The 16,859-nt window shown below is 41.0% G+C and overlaps 1 long non-coding RNA gene and 3 other non-coding genes across 4 annotated transcripts; 3 read left to right on the top strand and 1 right to left on the bottom strand.

Moving 5' to 3' along the window:
* The first annotated feature begins 314 nt into the window (after window positions 1-314).
* On the top strand, window positions 315-397 carry trnal-uaa (transfer RNA leucine (anticodon UAA)). Its single transcript has one exon. It is a non-coding gene; the product is annotated as a tRNA-Leu (tRNA).
* Window positions 398-2,551: 2,154 nt separating this feature from the next.
* On the top strand, window positions 2,552-2,623 carry trnaw-cca (transfer RNA tryptophan (anticodon CCA)). Its single transcript has one exon. It is a non-coding gene; the product is annotated as a tRNA-Trp (tRNA).
* A 1,529-nt stretch (window positions 2,624-4,152) lies between these two features.
* On the top strand, window positions 4,153-4,226 carry trnat-agu (transfer RNA threonine (anticodon AGU)). The gene has a single exon. It is a non-coding gene; the product is annotated as a tRNA-Thr (tRNA).
* Window positions 4,227-5,972: 1,746 nt separating this feature from the next.
* LOC138242902 (uncharacterized) lies at window positions 5,973-7,094 on the bottom strand. The gene is made up of 3 exons (XR_011191777.1): window positions 6,944-7,094; window positions 6,743-6,856; window positions 5,973-6,062 (listed from the first exon to the last, which is right to left on the bottom strand). It is a non-coding gene; the product is annotated as an uncharacterized lncRNA (long non-coding RNA).
* Between the last annotated feature and the right edge of the window lie 9,765 nt (window positions 7,095-16,859).

Genomic DNA, 16,859 nt, shown 5'->3' with positions numbered 1-16,859 from the left:
CCGGAGGTTTAAAAAAAGATAATTAGCCCACTGATAGTTTGATGTAGAGGCTGTGGAAATATCCACAAGTCTTGGTCTTTAAAATGCATTTGGTTTGACGGCGTTCTGTGCTTCCATTGGGAAGATATGGACAAAAGAATATTCGTGCTCGGTCAAAAAAATGTCATAAAAACGAAAAAGTAAAGAAAGCATTCACAATGTATTTTATACACAAAGGAAGTATTCTCGCAACTCTAAGAGGTTTTGTGGTTTAATATTTTTTAATTGTTGAATCATATTTAAATGCTAAACAACTGAAGAGCATATTGTTGTAGACCAGGATGGCCGAGTGGTTAAGGCGTTAGACTTAAGATTCAATGGACAAATGTCCACGTGGGTTCAATCCCCACTCCTGGTAGTGTTATAATAAGTTTTAAGTGACAGAACACTTTGATGATTTACACTCTGTTTAAATATGAATTTGCTAAATTTCAGTTCAGTTCTCTTCACTCCCACTCCCTGGCATAACTGAGCTCTCACTATCGCATACTGAAGGCTTTACATGCATTAGCTGTGATACAGCTCCCAATAAAGAAAGAATCAAACAGTTTGTTCTGTTTTTCATGGTGATCCTCTTCTTGATCCAAATGAAATGGATCATTTAATATGATGCCTCGAGAAAAAAAAAGGAGTGAATTTCTGCCTGTAATGATTGATGCCCCATCAAACATTTTGTAACATCCCTGGAAGATTATACAGTAGAATCCTGGTTTGTGGCTTAAATTCAAGGTAAACAAGTCTAAGGAAACGAGTTGGAAACTTGATGTCGAACTGGAATTTAAGTACCCGGAATGTTTCACTACATTGGGCAATATGTGCCAGAGAGGAGTACTTTAAACCCCTTCGATAGCTCAGTTGGTAGTGCGGCTGACTGTATTAGAAACAGTTAGGAATCCTTAAGTCGCTGTTTCGACCCCAGCTCGAAGGAAGGTGCTTTTGTGAACTTTAATCAAATAGTTAAAATAGCGAATCTTTTTCACTCAGACGTTGATCAAAAGCTCAATAAACGATGAAGCAGAGGCTCTTGTTCCGAATTCAGCTAACATCTGGTTGTCTTGTTTTGGCCAAGATCTGATCTTTGAATTAAGGGACTACGCTGTCTGATTTGTAATTCAAAAGTAGATACAAATGTCACTGTTTTCAAAGGATAGGTACTTAATTGGCTTTATGATTTGGTATTGATTTTGTATCATTATATTATTATGTTTGTGCTTTCTGTGTTTTTTATCGTATTGTGAACTTATTTTTTGCGATCCAAAGAGCCTCAGACGCACAGTCTAACAGTAACCAAACCAGAATGGATTCTGCTGGGAGCCGGACTGAGCTCATTCTCAATCCCTGTGCTGAAAACAGAATTATCTCTTCCCCAAACATCGTCTACAGCTGCTAGATATTGCTCTGCGTCCTACTGCTCCAGCAATTCCTTTGACCAAAGACAGATCACTAGTGTGCTTTTAAACTTCTTGCCACTACAGGCTCTTTGATTACTCATGCTGACTGTCCTGTGAATCCAAAAGAAAATGTTAAAGCTGATACATTTTCGATTGTAATTTGCATCTAACTACAACGTCCCTGGAAAAGAGATTTTATTCGTTGCGTGCAATCGCTATCTTTTACTTTACGTATGGTAGTGGAAATAGTTTTAAAAATGTTTTCTAAAGAAGATTGTATTGCCAGGACCTGCCTTTAGCACTCAGTAGCGATTACGCTGTTGATATAGATGGAGAAGAAATGTAAGATGAATTGATGATCTAAGCTAAAATATCCCTAACACGCCTCCTGTAACAGTGTTTGTATTCATAGCAAGTAATATTTTTTTTCAAACCCGAACGTTGCTTTTGCATTAAGTGTTATGTAACCATTAGCGGTTTTGGTAGCTTCTGAAGAGCGCACTTTTCCAAACTGAAGCCTATAAGAACATTATTCAAGATGCACCATGGCCCAGAACGTGCATCGGGACAAGGATTAACATCAATTGAAAGTACTACCAAATAAAAGACTTGACGGAAAAATTGAAAGAGTAGGCAAGTATTAAAAAAACACCATAACTTCTCGGCTTCCAATCTCTTTCCAGGTTCAGGCTTTGTAAAATGACATGATTAGTGGAGTCATGCCGCGGTTGTGAGTTCAAGCCTCACCTGGAGCAGCCCGGTTTTCTGTCTTGACAGGTAAACAGTGTTTTGTGTTATTTGCTAAATGGAGAGAGGATTCTGTGTTAATTGTGCTCCTCCTGGGAGAGGTCAAGATGAGAAGTTCACGAGGCTGGTGGTAAGTATCCTGTCCAGGAATATCGGGGCTGTAGGGGGTGAGATCTATAGATGTAGTAAACACATCAGTGGAGACGGTGTGTCTGCTCTCTGTGAGAGAGCCGGGCGGAAAGAATAATCTGTGGTCGGGGAAGAAGAGACCCTCGTTGGAAGAGCGGCGCTCCACACAGGAGAGAATGAAAAAAAATATTTTTCAGGGACGCTGATTGTTCTCTTTGGGGGAATTAAAAGCACGTGTGGCGAGCGACCTCGTGGCGCAACGGTAGCACGTCTGACTCCAGATCAGAAGGTTGCATGTTCAAATCACGTCGAGGTCAGCTGATGAGTTTGCAGGTGCTGCTGGTGCTGAACCCGGAAATTACACCATGCAGTCTAGTTTTATCTGTACACCACATAGGTAATTGAACAAAGTAACAGCGCAGTACAGAACACCCAGTCAGGAGCTTATTCAGCGAATCATCATGAACATGACAAGAGAAAAGGCACACTGCACATCCGTGAAACATCACTGGCTTTAGAGACAGTGATATCAGAGAATGGAAGTTTCAGACCTCGTTTTTGTTACAGGTTCAAGCAAACCTGAAAGTTAGGGAGTGTTTGGTCACTTTTGTATGAAAAAGTGTCTGAAGCCTGTAATTACAATTTGTCCTTTTTTAATTGTGGTTGAAATCCACTCCCATGTACCAAGACCTACAGTATATTCATGTTTGCTTAAATGACTAACGCTATTGGACATTAGCTGGTGTTTTTTGTAACGATTTGCTATTTCATGCAGGAAAGAAAGGAAACCAGACCCAACGTTTGCTTTCAGGTGCGGTCTATTTACATAACGGACTTCTATTTCTGAGGAGCCTGATTTAAATCACACAACCCCGGGTAGAAGTCGAATCGACAATCTAATAAACCGAAATCAGACGCGTTATCCATTAAACCACTAGTCCGTCACGTAAATGAATTGCACCATGGTGAGTTCAGCGCCACTACTAGTAATACCCCACCCCCATCTTAAATTTCTACGTGAGAAACGTGTTTTCCAAATTTTTATCAGTTTTTAAAAATCATCACTTTTAAGCAGACAAAGCCTTTATGTGTCGCTCTGAATTTCTAATTCATTTATAATTAAAAGAAAATAGCGTTTTGTTCCACAACGGCGTGAAATTATCACATCTTTCACTCTACGTCTCTCTAGTAGTAAAGCAGACCTTGCTAGGTGAGCATTTGCTCTGGTAAATTAGGTCACTTTTCATGTTAACTCACTTCTTCTAAACACAACATTTACTGGTGCACGTTTTCTCCATGAAAAAATACATTTTCCCTTACATGATTACTCGTTTTTTTTTCATCAAAGAGTACAGAAAGAAGAAAGAAAGAAAGGAAGTGTCGTAAATGAACTCTGTCGCCCGTGGGAGATGTCAAGCGCATTAGACATGAAAAGTGCCCGATAAAAGCCATTTCTGTACGTTTCTCTTAGTGTCGGGGCCAGAATGTAAAGGAGGCAACATGCTCAGCCAGCCGACTCAGCTTACTGAATGCAGTTGTCTCCGAGCGGTGTGTCCAAGGGGCAGTAAAAGAGGAGAATTCTGCCGGCGCCGTGGCTTAGTTGGTTAAAGCACCTGTCTAGTTAACGGGAAATCCTGGCTCCAAATCCCAGCAGTCCATCGCCTGTGTTGCACTACACACCCTGTAGATAATCAAAAGCATATTGAGCTCCTTGGTAATGAAATTGGCAGATAAAAGCCATTTCACATCCTTTCTCAACTTGCTCAGTGAGCAGGCTCACCGCACACCGAACGAAGATATAACAGAGCAGTGTGTCCAACTGGCTGAAAAAGGGCAGTGCTTTGCTGGCGCTATGGCTTAGTTGGTTAAAACGCCTGTCTAGTAAACAGGAGATCCTGGGTTCAAATCCCAGTAGTGCCTTACTTCCTGTCTTCGCCCACTGTTTATTGTTACAGACAATATGCTTCTGCATTATGTTTAAATGAACTTTTAATTTCGCTTTTGGCACAACTTGTTTTTCAAGAAATCCACACATTGCGAAAGATAAAATGCTCATCTTTCTTATCAGTGCAAAAGAATTACTGCCAGCTGGCAAGAAAATGACAACGATTTTTTTTTTTACTTTAGCCAAAAATCTGTGAATGTAGAAAAAATACAAAAAATGTCAGTTTCTATGGCACACTCAGTCAGGGTGTCCTTCAGTTAAACACAACGTTGGTAGATCAAACGCACCCAGAGACACACTTTGAATTAATCCGATCTAAACATTACCTTCTCTAAATGTGATTGAGTTTCTTTCCACGTCCTTAGCCATCTTGATGTTTGCAGAGATTTTCAACTTTTGACACCAGTCAAACTACAAGTAAATAGTGGAGTACCTAAGTCAATATCACTGGGAATGTGAATATAAATGTAAACATCAATATTTCTGCTGTCTCCTGATAAACACAAGTATAGAGTCAAAACACAAAAAATAATGCTAAAAAGTTATTCAGTTAACACCCAGATGTGACAAAACACATTTAATACTTACATCCCCTTTAAATATGTATTTCCTTAATATCAGTTCTCTTCCCTCCCCAGGATACCTGCAAATTCACTACAGCATATTAAAAGCTGTGTGTAAGTCTTACATGTGTTCTGAGTAGTATAAAGCGACACCTTTCGTCAAACTTTTGGGAGGTACCACGCCCCCTTTTCCAGCCAATGGCACTCAGCGGTGGTTGGCTGTCCCGCCCCCTTGTCAGCCAATGGCGTGTTGTTATTTGTGCATGTCCCGCCCCCTCAGGAGCCAATGGTGTGTTGTTAAGGGTCGGAACTCCCGCCTTCCCCCCCGGCCAGTCGGTCTGGAGCCTCAGGGTCCCAAAGCCCAAAGGCGGCGCATCCCTCGCTTTAGGTATGTGAAAGTGTGTATTGGTTTGGAAGGGGACCATGTCTGCAGCGGGGATGAGTGCGCTCTATTATAAACCTAGGGAATCGGGTAGTTACAGCGGCACGGAGAGTCTGGTGTGAGCTGCGAGATCCCGGGGTGTGAGCGGCGCCAGCCACGGCCGGGTGGCCGAGTGGTTGTCCGGCCAGGCTGCTTATACGCTGCACAAGCCGTGTCTCAAAAGCAGCAGGGTTGTAAGCACACACACACTGACTGCGTAAAGTCTCACGGAAAGAACTCGCAGGACAAACACCATGTGAAATGTGAACCGCTTTATTTCAACAGTAGGTGTTTCAAACACTAAAACAACGCAGCACACACGCGTTACCGGCTCCAATTTGCATTCAACAATTAAATGTTGGTGCGGACAATTAGTTCGGTACATGTAACCACCACCCCAACATTGCTGAGAAACTTTGAGGCATCTGAAAAAGCATTCATAACCCCCTTCTGCTCCCCATGTCTAAAGCCATGCGAACCACACTAGGCGATCCGATCTACCAGAGCAAAAACATTTGCCTGCGTAATCAGCGGGATGGTGTTACCACAGGTTCTGTGCAAAACACACTGTATTTTGGAATACACACTGTAGGCTTCCCCTACACCCCAGGCTTCAATTTCTGATCTGAAAACATCAGATCTGCAATAATTTCACTCAAGTTCTTGACATACACATCTATCTCTTTAACAAATTTAAGGATATTAGCATTCGACTCCTTGTTTTGCATATCAAGCTTTGTAGAGAGAAGTGTGTAAAGCACTCTTAGTAAGAATTCAGACGTATACATTCGAAATTCTTCATTCTTCGGACGATGGCACACCCGGGTCTGTAAAACAGAGTGAAATCTGTATTCACATTTTACATAGATCTTTTTTTTTGCGTCTGTAAAAATAAGAATAGTGTTTCTTTTGCAACGCATCAAAAGTCACATCTACTAATTTTTCATCCAGCCGTTCAAGTATGGTGTGTACATGCTCGTATGGGGTGCGGTCCTCAATTATATTTTTCAGCAACTGTTTTATGCACCGCTCAGTGTCATTTCTAATGGTGTACGAACCCAGACACCTGGCGGTGTACAGAACAGTCGATAAAATTCTGGCTAAACTGAGAGACTTATAAATTTCTAAAGCGGCAAACATCACATCTTCAAACCCATCTGTGTAGCCGACAGACAGGCATGTGTGACCCCGCTGCCCAGGATGGTCAATCAAACAGGCCGGGCAGTCATCAACCAAGACCCCCTTTAAACAGTGTTTGAAGATGCAATAAACTAATGCTTTCACAATCTGGGGCATAACATCGGGCTCATTAGGGACATCGTTAGCTAAACCTTGTTGGGCATCAGCTTTATTAACATTTGGCCGAACACACAAGCATAGACACGAAACATTCAGTTGTGCTGGTAGGCTGAAGATTGACCCGTCCACATCCTCTTTATTCTATTAAAGGAAAAAGAAAAGAAAGGCTTAAAAAACTTTTGAGCTAAGGTTTTTTGTTAATATTTACCATTTGTAGCGTGGTATCATCGCTAGCACCCGGCAGTTCTTCAACATCTGGTACCCCAGCTGAACTCACACCCCCGCCGCTGTCACAGGGTGCAGAGGGTGGGGTCGGGTTTTGCTAAAAAGAAGACCAAGTATTAAAATGACATACGCTAAGCACCGATACAACAATTCCACGATCAGAAAAAATATTTTAGCCGCCTACCTCTTCACTTTGTAGAGTAGCAGACCCCGTTGTTTCTCCACACAAAGAAGCCATCTCCGCAGCTCCTAACAAGGGGCGGTGTCTGACAGCGCCAAGGACGCGCTGCGACCCTGTCAGTCCGGAGCGTTTAAGAATATGCGCCAATGGTGTAACCACGCCTACATAACACAAGACATTTTTCAATTGGTTGTGATGCTTTAAAACGCATCACAACCAATGTTGTGATGACCCCCCCCCCTTGTTTTATCGAGAGCGAAAAGTATTCACATATCAGTTTATACGTTTTAAACTTTAAAAGTATTAACACACAACGCAAACACAAATGATGTGTTTGCCCAGAAAAGAAATTTTAAACACGCGGGTTTGGTCTTAAAGTTTTTAAAATAATGTAATAAGACACAGTTTATTTTTAATAACACATTCGCGACAGCTTTTTCGAAAGTTTGAGATAAATTTCCACACATCGCAAGCGTAAAAGTCTTTAAGGTATTAATAGGCAACAAATGATGGGGTGTTGTTCTTCATACTTTAACGGATTGGTCTTAACGTTTTAAAATCACGTATTAGAGATAATTTGAGATGTTTTGGAGACGTGCGGTGTGTGTGTGGGGGGGTTAGTTAAAGTGGCTTATGTACATCGAACACACAGAGCCCTTTAAAATCCAACACGCGTTAACCACGGCCAGTGAGTTCAAGGTTGGCCCATATTTTCTGGATGGTTATGCTGTAATTGACGGAGTGCCGACAGCCTTTGAGCTCAACGGTTGCTTTTTTCATGGTTGTAGCGTTTGTTATTGTGAAAACGATTTTAATCCGCTGACAAACACTACTTTTGGCTGGTTGTACAGAAAGACGATGGTTAAAATTAATTTTCTCAAAATGAGAGGTTTTAACGTGCGTGTTTTGTGGGAGCACGAGTTCAGAGACATGTTTGTTGAAAATGGAGACTTGGGTAAATTTCTAACAGCTGCGCAGTTACCAGAGCCTCTGCAACCGCGGGAGTCACTTTTTCGGGGGAGAACAAATGCTATTTGTTTGCATTACACAGCTATGATTTCACCAGTCTGTATCCGTTTGTGAACAAAACTAAAAAATACCCACTGGGGCACCCCCGAATCATTTATAACAACTTTGGAGATTTAAAACGGTATTTCGGTTTAGCGAAGGTGAAAGTTTACACACGCAGACGCTTATACTTTCCAGTTCTTCCAACCAAAATTGACAAAAAACTGTTTTTCACACTGTGTCGTACGTGTGCTGAAACAAAACAGACCACCCCCTGTGAGCACGGTGATGAAGATCGCGCCTTGACTGGTGTCTGGTGCACCCCTGAATTACAGATGGCCTTAGATCTGGGGTATTGAGTGTGTAAAATTTACTAAATTTGGCATTTCGAAAAGGCCTCACACGATATTTTTACCGACTACATCAAACTGCATCTGAAAGGGAAACAGGAAGCTTCGGGGTTTCCAGAGGGGTGTACAGATGTCGCGAAACATCAAAGATATATCAGCGAATATTATGAAAAAGAGGGTGACGGCTGGACCCCGGCAACATTAAAAAGAATCCGGCCAAAAGACAGCTTTCAAAAATTGCCTTGAACAGTTTGTGGGGGAAGTATGGACAAAGAGACAATTTACCACAGACCACCATTGTGAGAAACCCCGATGAATTGTTCAGGTACTTATTTACGCCATATCATGAGGTGTCAGCCTGCGAGTTTATCAATGAAAACACAGGCCATTCAAACACTAACATTTTCATCGCTAGCTTTACAACCGCCTATGCCCGCTTGGAGTTATACAATCTGCTAAATGCTTTGCAAGGCCGCTGTCTGTACCACGAGACAGATTCCGTTATCTTTGTGAGCCGGGAGGGTGAGTGGAATCCGGAACTGGGTGACTACTTGGGTGAGCTGACCAGCGAAATAGCTGCTGGACAACACATCACCGAGTTTGTATCAACAGGACCCAAGTCGTACGGGTGCAAACTGTCTGGAGGGAAAGCCTGTTTAAAGGTAAAAGGCATTACGCTCAATGTGAACAATTGTGAAAAGTTAACTTTAAGAGTCTGCGGGACTTGGTTTTTGACTATGGCGTTAACCCTTATGCAGAGTGCCAGGAATTTAAACACATTTCTATTCAACAGCCAATGATCGTGTGTGTTAAAAAGGATTGGCGCATTGAGACCCGGACCTTAAAGAAAACCCAGAAGGTGGTGTACGACAAGCGGGTGCTGCAAGAAAATTTGACATTGTTGACCTACAGATATTAACACGATGGATGTCAGGTTAAAACACTCTTATTCATGCATTTTGTCCGGACCCTCGAATTGCGGTAAAAGTTATTTTATAAAACAGCTCTTGGAGAACAGTGATACCGTTATGACTCGTAAACCCGAAAACATAGTCTGGTGTTACAGCTGCTGCCAACCTCTATACGCTGAGTTGCATGTGAAATTTCCATACATTCAGTTTATAGAAGGGCTACCGACGTCGTTTTCCCACGACCAGCTACTGCCACCGGATAGAGTAAATTTGATTATAGTTGATGATTTGATGGAGTCTGCGTGTGAAAATAATGAGATAGAAAAAGCTTTTACAAAATACGTACACCACCGAAACCTCAGCATCATGTATATCGTCCAAAATGTGTTTTGTCAAGGCCGGAAAAGTAGAACCATAGAGTTAAATACAAAGTACATGGTGCTGTTTAAAAACCCTAGAGATAAACTACAGATTACAACCCTGTCACGGCATATGTACCCCGGTAAAGCCAGATTTTTTTGGAAGCGTTTGATGACGCTACTAAAAAACCTTTCGGTTACTTGTTGGTGGATTTAAATGCCGACACCCCAGATGACTATCGCTTGTGAACAGGTCTTTTCCCCCCAGATGTACCCGCGGCTTATGTATTTAAAGAATCTAAAAGTCAGTGATCTCGCAACCATGCCAGCCCCAGTCACCGGAAAGCTATTCTCTGTGGGGCTTCAGATGATCTTGTACAGGCAATAGCTAAGCCTGCTAAGCAGTTTGGGACCCTGAAGAGAAAGCATAAGCTTTTAAAGGCTTTGAGTCAAAAGGGTCTTTCTCTTAAAAGAAAGAGACTTGGTGAACCAGTCCGGCAGTTTTATTGGGACACTGTTGAGTATTGCAGTACCATTGATTACGGAGCTTCTACAACTCCGATAATGGACCATGCTGAAAAAAAATTTACCTGTACCTCAGAAACAGCTCGATCGACTCCTAGACCGGTCCGGCAACGAAAGCGATGTGAGAAAAATAACAACCTGCAGGTTGGATGACTAAATGAGAGACATTTTTCAGAACTCGCATCTGCCTGAATATGAAAACGTGAAATTGTATAGTCAGGTGTTACAACGATATTTGACATTAGTATGCCAGGAGGTTTCTGAAGAGGGGACTTTAACTGTTGTACGACCTGAAAATGCACCCGCCGATCTATCACACGCATCACCACAACAGCCGTCATCGACCGACACTGACTTTGGGTATATTTTAGACAGCGCATCTCAGTGGTACCAGAGAAATGCCGAGATATTGTTAAAGACTATGGCACGCAATAATAGCCGGGAATTAACGAAAATTTGTGTACAAGGGGGCACCCGTTGAGGGCTCTAACATGATTGATCTTGTCAGGGCTCTCACACAACAGCAATCAGTTGCGGCCGGTAAGAAGCCAAAAGGTTGCGATGTGTTCATGGGGGCAATGGCCGAAATCAACATACCGGGCACCTTGCTAGCCAACGCTGGTAACTGAGAGCTACTTGAAAAACTCAAGTCTGCCCCACTGTGGTGTGCAGTGTCTGTCAAAACTTTAAAACCCCATGTCCCACCCCCTTTTCAACCAATGGTGTTGTTATAGGGTGGATGTCCCGCCTTCCCCCACAGAGCAGTAGTGTGATAGAGAGGTTTAACCAAACTATTAAAACAAAAATGTGGAGGTACCTGACACACAAAAACACCTTTCGATATATCGATCTGTCTGATCTTATTTACTATTATAATCATAGTTACCACATGACTATTAAACGAACCACGGTTTCTGTTACGACTGATAACTCCTTTGAGATGTGGAGAACCGTCTATGGCGAACACTTTAAGCGAAAACCGTCAAAGTTTTCATTTAATGTAGGTGATCATGTGCGAGTGTCCAAAATAAAAGGGAGTGTTTGAGAAGGGGTATGAACAGACCTTCACAGATGAAATTTTCATTGTCAAAGAGCGGACCCCGGCTCTGAGACCCTATTACAAACTGCAGGACTATGCAGGCGATGACATTAAGGGCTCTTTCTACACAGAACAGCTACAGAAGATAAACCCCAATTCTGAGAGCGTCTTTCGCATCCAAAAGATTAAAGCAGCCAGGGGGCGTAAGAAAAACAAACAGATTTTGGTAAAGTGGCGCAGATAGAGCGATAAATTCAATAGTTGGGTAAAGGCTTCCGAGGTCAGAGAAATACAGAGGTGCTGAAAAACGAACCCCAATGTCTTCTATGTTACGCTGGCCAGTAATTCATCCTCAAAGATGTTTCCAAAGAACACCAGCGCGTGCTTCACAGAGCATCTGGCAAAGGCGATTGACCTGGACAGGAGCTGGGAAGTGGGTCTGGTCGAGCTGCACTATCCGCATACGCTAAACACGTTCGATCAAGATGAAGATTTTCTGTTCATCAGTGATGAGACTATATGGACATGTACCTTACCTAGAGGGTACTACTGCAACATCGATCAGCTCATGCATGAAATGAAATGCGCTGTGGAAAAATCCAAGTTTTAATAGTTCTGTTAAACCTCTCTATCACTGTAACCCTCACATCACTGGCCATAATGAAGTGTTCAATATTCTCACATTTCAGAAGATTTTGGAAGGTCCTGTTAAGAAATTATTTTCCCTCGTCCGTTTGTAGCTTTTTAGGAGTACGACCCTCTTGAAATATATTTCTGAAAGCGCTTGTCACGCCCCCTCCAGACTTTTCAGTGGCACGGCCCAGGCATATTTAGACAACATGTCTATACGTGATGAGATGTAACAGAAACCATCGTTGAACCCACTGTAGTCTCTCATGTTCACCAAGTCGGCCTGCCACTGCCAGTCCATTTCAGGTACCAGGGTCCTGTTTCTCTTAAAGCTCACATGTGCCGGCGTGTGCAGCGTATAAGCCAGCTGGCCGGACAACCAGTCTGACACCCGGCGCTCACACCCGGGGAAGTCACGGCCCTCAACAGACTCCCCACGCTGCCGTAACTCCCCGCTTCCTTAGGGTTATAATAGAGCACGCTCAACCCCGCGGCAGACATGATCGCCTTCCAACCCTCGTCGCTAATACGCGCTTTCAAACACTTATTTATAAATCGAGGGGAATGCGGTGGCAGGTATTTGGACCTTGAGGCTAAGGACTCCTCAGTGGGGGAAGGCGGGACATCTGCTCCACAATGACACACCATTGGCTCGGGTGGAGGGCGGGACAGCTGACCATAACAACACACCATTGGTTGAAAAGGGGGCTGGACATCTGCCCACCACGGCCTCACATTGGCTGAAAAAGGGGGCATGGTACCTGTCAAAAAGTTTGACAAAAGGCGTCGCTTTATACTACTTCCAGGTCTTACTTAATATTATTTTGATTAAAAATAGTATTTTAATAAGCAATAAATGGCACATAAAATAGTTTGAAAGTGAAGACCACATAAAATCAACTACAAATGTGGGAACTTAAAATTTGTAAGATTATTAATTGCATGTAGCACATTAGCAACACTACAGTAATGCTAATATAACAATAGTGTAAGAAAATCCTGATCCAATTCCTTTCAAATGTTGATACAAAATGTGAATTACTTCAGAGTTTCAGAAGTGGGTATTGGGTCTCCTGATGGAGATCAGAGATGAACTGAGGTGTGTGGGAAGGTGTACAGAACCGTTGGACTCCCAGTTCCACATCAAGAGGCTGAGCACAATGGATGAGTTCTGTACACACGAGCGAGTCCTTGCTGCTGGTATGATATTACTGTATATTCTCTCTGTGGTGTAGAAAATATTCACTAGTATTCTAGGTTACAGATGGGTCAAAATTTCACAGCCTACATCTGATTAATAGGATCCATCTCTGGCATACTTTGTTATTTTTAGTTTATAATGTATAATATTACTTATTTTTTAATGCCAAAATAAAGTGTTTTACATAATATTCTATGTTCTAAAACGTTACTACAATTTAACTTTGAAATATGGTCACTTTGTATTCTAAGACTGAGCAAATACTGCAGAAAAGTGCAGTTAATATGTAAAAATGTGTTCGTTCCATTGAGTAGTCATGGGTAATGTGTATGTCTGATTAGTTGATTGATGAAGATCCAGTAGTAAAAAAACTTCTAATATTATTTCAAATATATTATTTCCAAATAAACCAACTTTGGAGAGTAGGTGACAGTGATGTCAGAGGGAGTGTGTTCACAGTGTTGTCAAGGTATTGCTTATTGATTTTTAAGATGTTTTTACATTACATTTTTACTTTAATCAAGTTAAAATATGCACAAAATTTTGTTTATAGATACCTATGTGCTAAGCACTGAATTTGCAAGGTGTAAAGCTGCAAAACTGTCTTTTAAAGTATAAGGATTACAGTAGTACATTTGATCCTAAATATTTGAGTAAAAAAACATTGACTGGAAACTCACTTGAAAAACATCTAAGCTCAGTGAGAATTTGGTTTTCAGACAAATGACAAATGAACTGATGATGGAATTCAACTTCGCTGGCATAAACTGGAAAGATCAACGACAAAAGAGGGGCCTGGGAAACACAAATCTTTATAGAGCAATTAAAGGTACTCTTATTCTATGTTGTACTTTCAAACTTTGGGTACTCTTTAATTAGGACAGACTATTGGTCCATTATTATGATGCAAGCTAAACTTAATACATTGATTAAGCTTTGAGCTTAGTAAACCTTAATGGTTCTTTCTTGAGATTAATCATAATTTATTTGAGTACTAATATTATAAAATTTTCTCCTAGCTGCAGTGCTGAAGTCCCACTCAACAACAACAGAAAAAGAAATAAAGGAGCACAAAATGCTTTGTTTGAAGATTGCGTACGCAAGGCAGGAGGCCTGGAAGTCTGGACACTGAAAATGATAAGTTGCTGGTTCTAACTGTTAGGACAATAAGAGAGGGCTTTGCAAATGGTGAACAGTAAAAATTGGTCCTAACTTCACATTGTAATCATATTTTCTTGGAAATATAGAAGTTATACGTTTCAAAATTTACATCTGAATTGAAATGTGTTTTTGACTTAAATATTAGCATGTTCAGGTAATTAGTTTGTGTTTGTCTTTACTATATATATTGCCATGTTACAAGAATTTGTAGCTAAAGTTCACTAGTTGTGTCTTTTTATAATTAGCCTTTGTTAATTACAATATTGTATATCATGTATAATTTGAACTATATATTTTTCAGGTGTTTGATTATTCTGAAAATTAACAAATTCCTAAACTAAGTCATTGGCTTGATTTATGCCTTGATTTAAAATCTCTTTGATGTATAATAGTCCTCTAAAGTTATCTGTATAATAGAACTCCAACCATTTATATATAATGAACATATAATCATAGATGTATAATTGACGTATAACAATATACGTATATTAGAATTTCTTTCTAGACAAATTACGGACCACATTTATACGTCTAAGGTATGCGTTTAATAGACTTATATTCTACATCTTTTGCCCTCTGGGCCAATTGCTGTTCATGAGCTCCTAGCTCCACTTGTTCCCAGTGGAACCAGCCTGGAGCAGCAGAACAGAGGTTTTGTTTCATTATATTGTCTGCCATTGTAAAACAAGTTATCCCTTAGGGATAAAAACTCTCCCTTGAGTCATGTGTATCTCCTGTATTTGCCCCATACTCCCAGGGCTCATCTCTCAGCTGAGTGATCAAAAGCTGAACTCCAAGATACTGAATTTCACATTGGGGTACAACAGAGCCTGCTGTGAAATTGGGCAGGGGAGGGCCGGTTGTACTCCTGAACTAGTCCCCTCCTCTCCTACTCTCATATTTGCATCACAGTCTATAAACTCCAGCCCTATTGCTTTTTTAATTTATTTTGTTTAAAAAACAGCTCTGGTGAGTTATGTATTTAACAATAACATTTCACAAATCTATCCAAAACAATTCTGGTACAATTCTTTTTACTCAAAGGTCTTTAGCTTAGTGGGCAAGACCTGGGTTCGAGCCTATACAGTGAGGCACGAACTAGGGTGAGAGTGGCGGGGGTACAAGCCCTAGAAACCAAATCCCTTACAATAAGAGAAGGACAGACAGTTAAATGGGGATAATTTTGAAGTTGCAAATATGAGATACCATAGCACGTTTTGTTTTCACTCCCTGGCGAGACAGGCTTCCATAGTTATGTGTATTCTTGATATATCAGAAGGGGGCACTCTTCTCTTTACCGCACGTAGTCCCGAACACCGCGTATGGAGTTTGTGTGAGTGAGGTCAGTAACGAGCTTGATCAGACCCAATCGACTGCTTTCATCCAAAACAGCCCTTCATTTGGGCTTTAACCACTTAACAACATTTAACATAATATTTAGACAATGTCTGCCTGGAATTTCCTCCCCCTTAAACATTTGTTATATCTCTGCTGCAGAACATAGCAGGAGCCTGGTTCAGGTCTTAAATTGAAGCTAGCCCCCTTGCCTTTGAGTGTGAATAGTCAAATTTCTTAATGTGTCCACTCAGCAGACAGACATATGAAAAAAAACAGCTGGTGAACATGTTTTTTTGGTCTTCAGAGGTCAGAGTTTTCAACTATATGCATGTCAAGGGCCTGGTAATGATTTTAAAACTTTGTTCTAGGTAACTACTAGCTTGGATAAATATCTGGGACAAATTGATCAATTAGAAAAAATTCTACATCATGTTTTGTGAAGACTGGACCTGGAATGACATTAATACATTAATACAAAATCATGAAAATATTGAAAATAAGAATAAAAACCATTGCAATTGCTATAAAAACCTTAAGACACTGCTAGAGAGCCTTTATCTGCTGTTATGCAATGAAAAGAAAACCTCAGAGTTGCCTTCTGGTGTGGAATAAAAGGAGCACTGATAAGAAACTGATAAAAAAACTGATTGATTACCCCTTCTGAGTCAATGATTGACAGCTACAAATGCAGCCTGAAGCTTTTAGAGGAAGTCTCGCCCCCTAAGGGCTCTGAAGGGCTGAAAATATAATAAATAACAGCCAGTTTTTACCAATCAAATCGCCTTATTTCTAGCGGTCGTTCTTCAAACATGTACTACGTAATCAATAACGTTTACTAGTCTCTAGCTCTTGAGATAAACTAGTCTGGGTTATTTTGGATATATATCATGCTCCAGAATAAGGTAAACATGGGATATATATATATGCTGGTTTTTGCTTTTGCGGTTCTGTTGGTAAAAATGTATGATATTGACATCCTGGGCTGGCCAGGTAGCCGGGTGTTTTTATTGGGATTCTGCTAGTTCATTAATTTATTGGTTTATTGCATAATAGTGTCATGTCTGTGGAAACAAACTTTATGGTTTTGTTGTGGTGATATTGGAGAATACGTGCATGTGAGAAAATTTGTGGAGCGGTTTCAAACAAACATTGTTTATCTCGCGTTTATCTTTAAAAATAAAAAGTGTAATCTGGGGAGACAGGAGTACCCCCCGGTGACCTCGATACGGACTACCTCCACCTGTTACCCCTCACACTCAATGTTTCAGAAAAAGGGTTTTAATTTAAGCTTTGCCCAGCAGTGTTTGAACAGAGAAAAGAAATAGAAGCTGTATTCGCGCCGGTCTAGCACAGTAACCACTAACTCAAATAATTCAATAATAATAAAAATAATAACA

This window comes from Lepisosteus oculatus, chromosome 14 (genome assembly GCF_040954835.1).
Source record: "Lepisosteus oculatus isolate fLepOcu1 chromosome 14, fLepOcu1.hap2, whole genome shotgun sequence".
NCBI lineage: Eukaryota > Metazoa > Chordata > Actinopteri > Semionotiformes > Lepisosteidae > Lepisosteus > Lepisosteus oculatus.
Note: the sequence above shows the minus strand (reverse complement) of the source record. Positions and strands in the feature narration are given on the sequence as shown.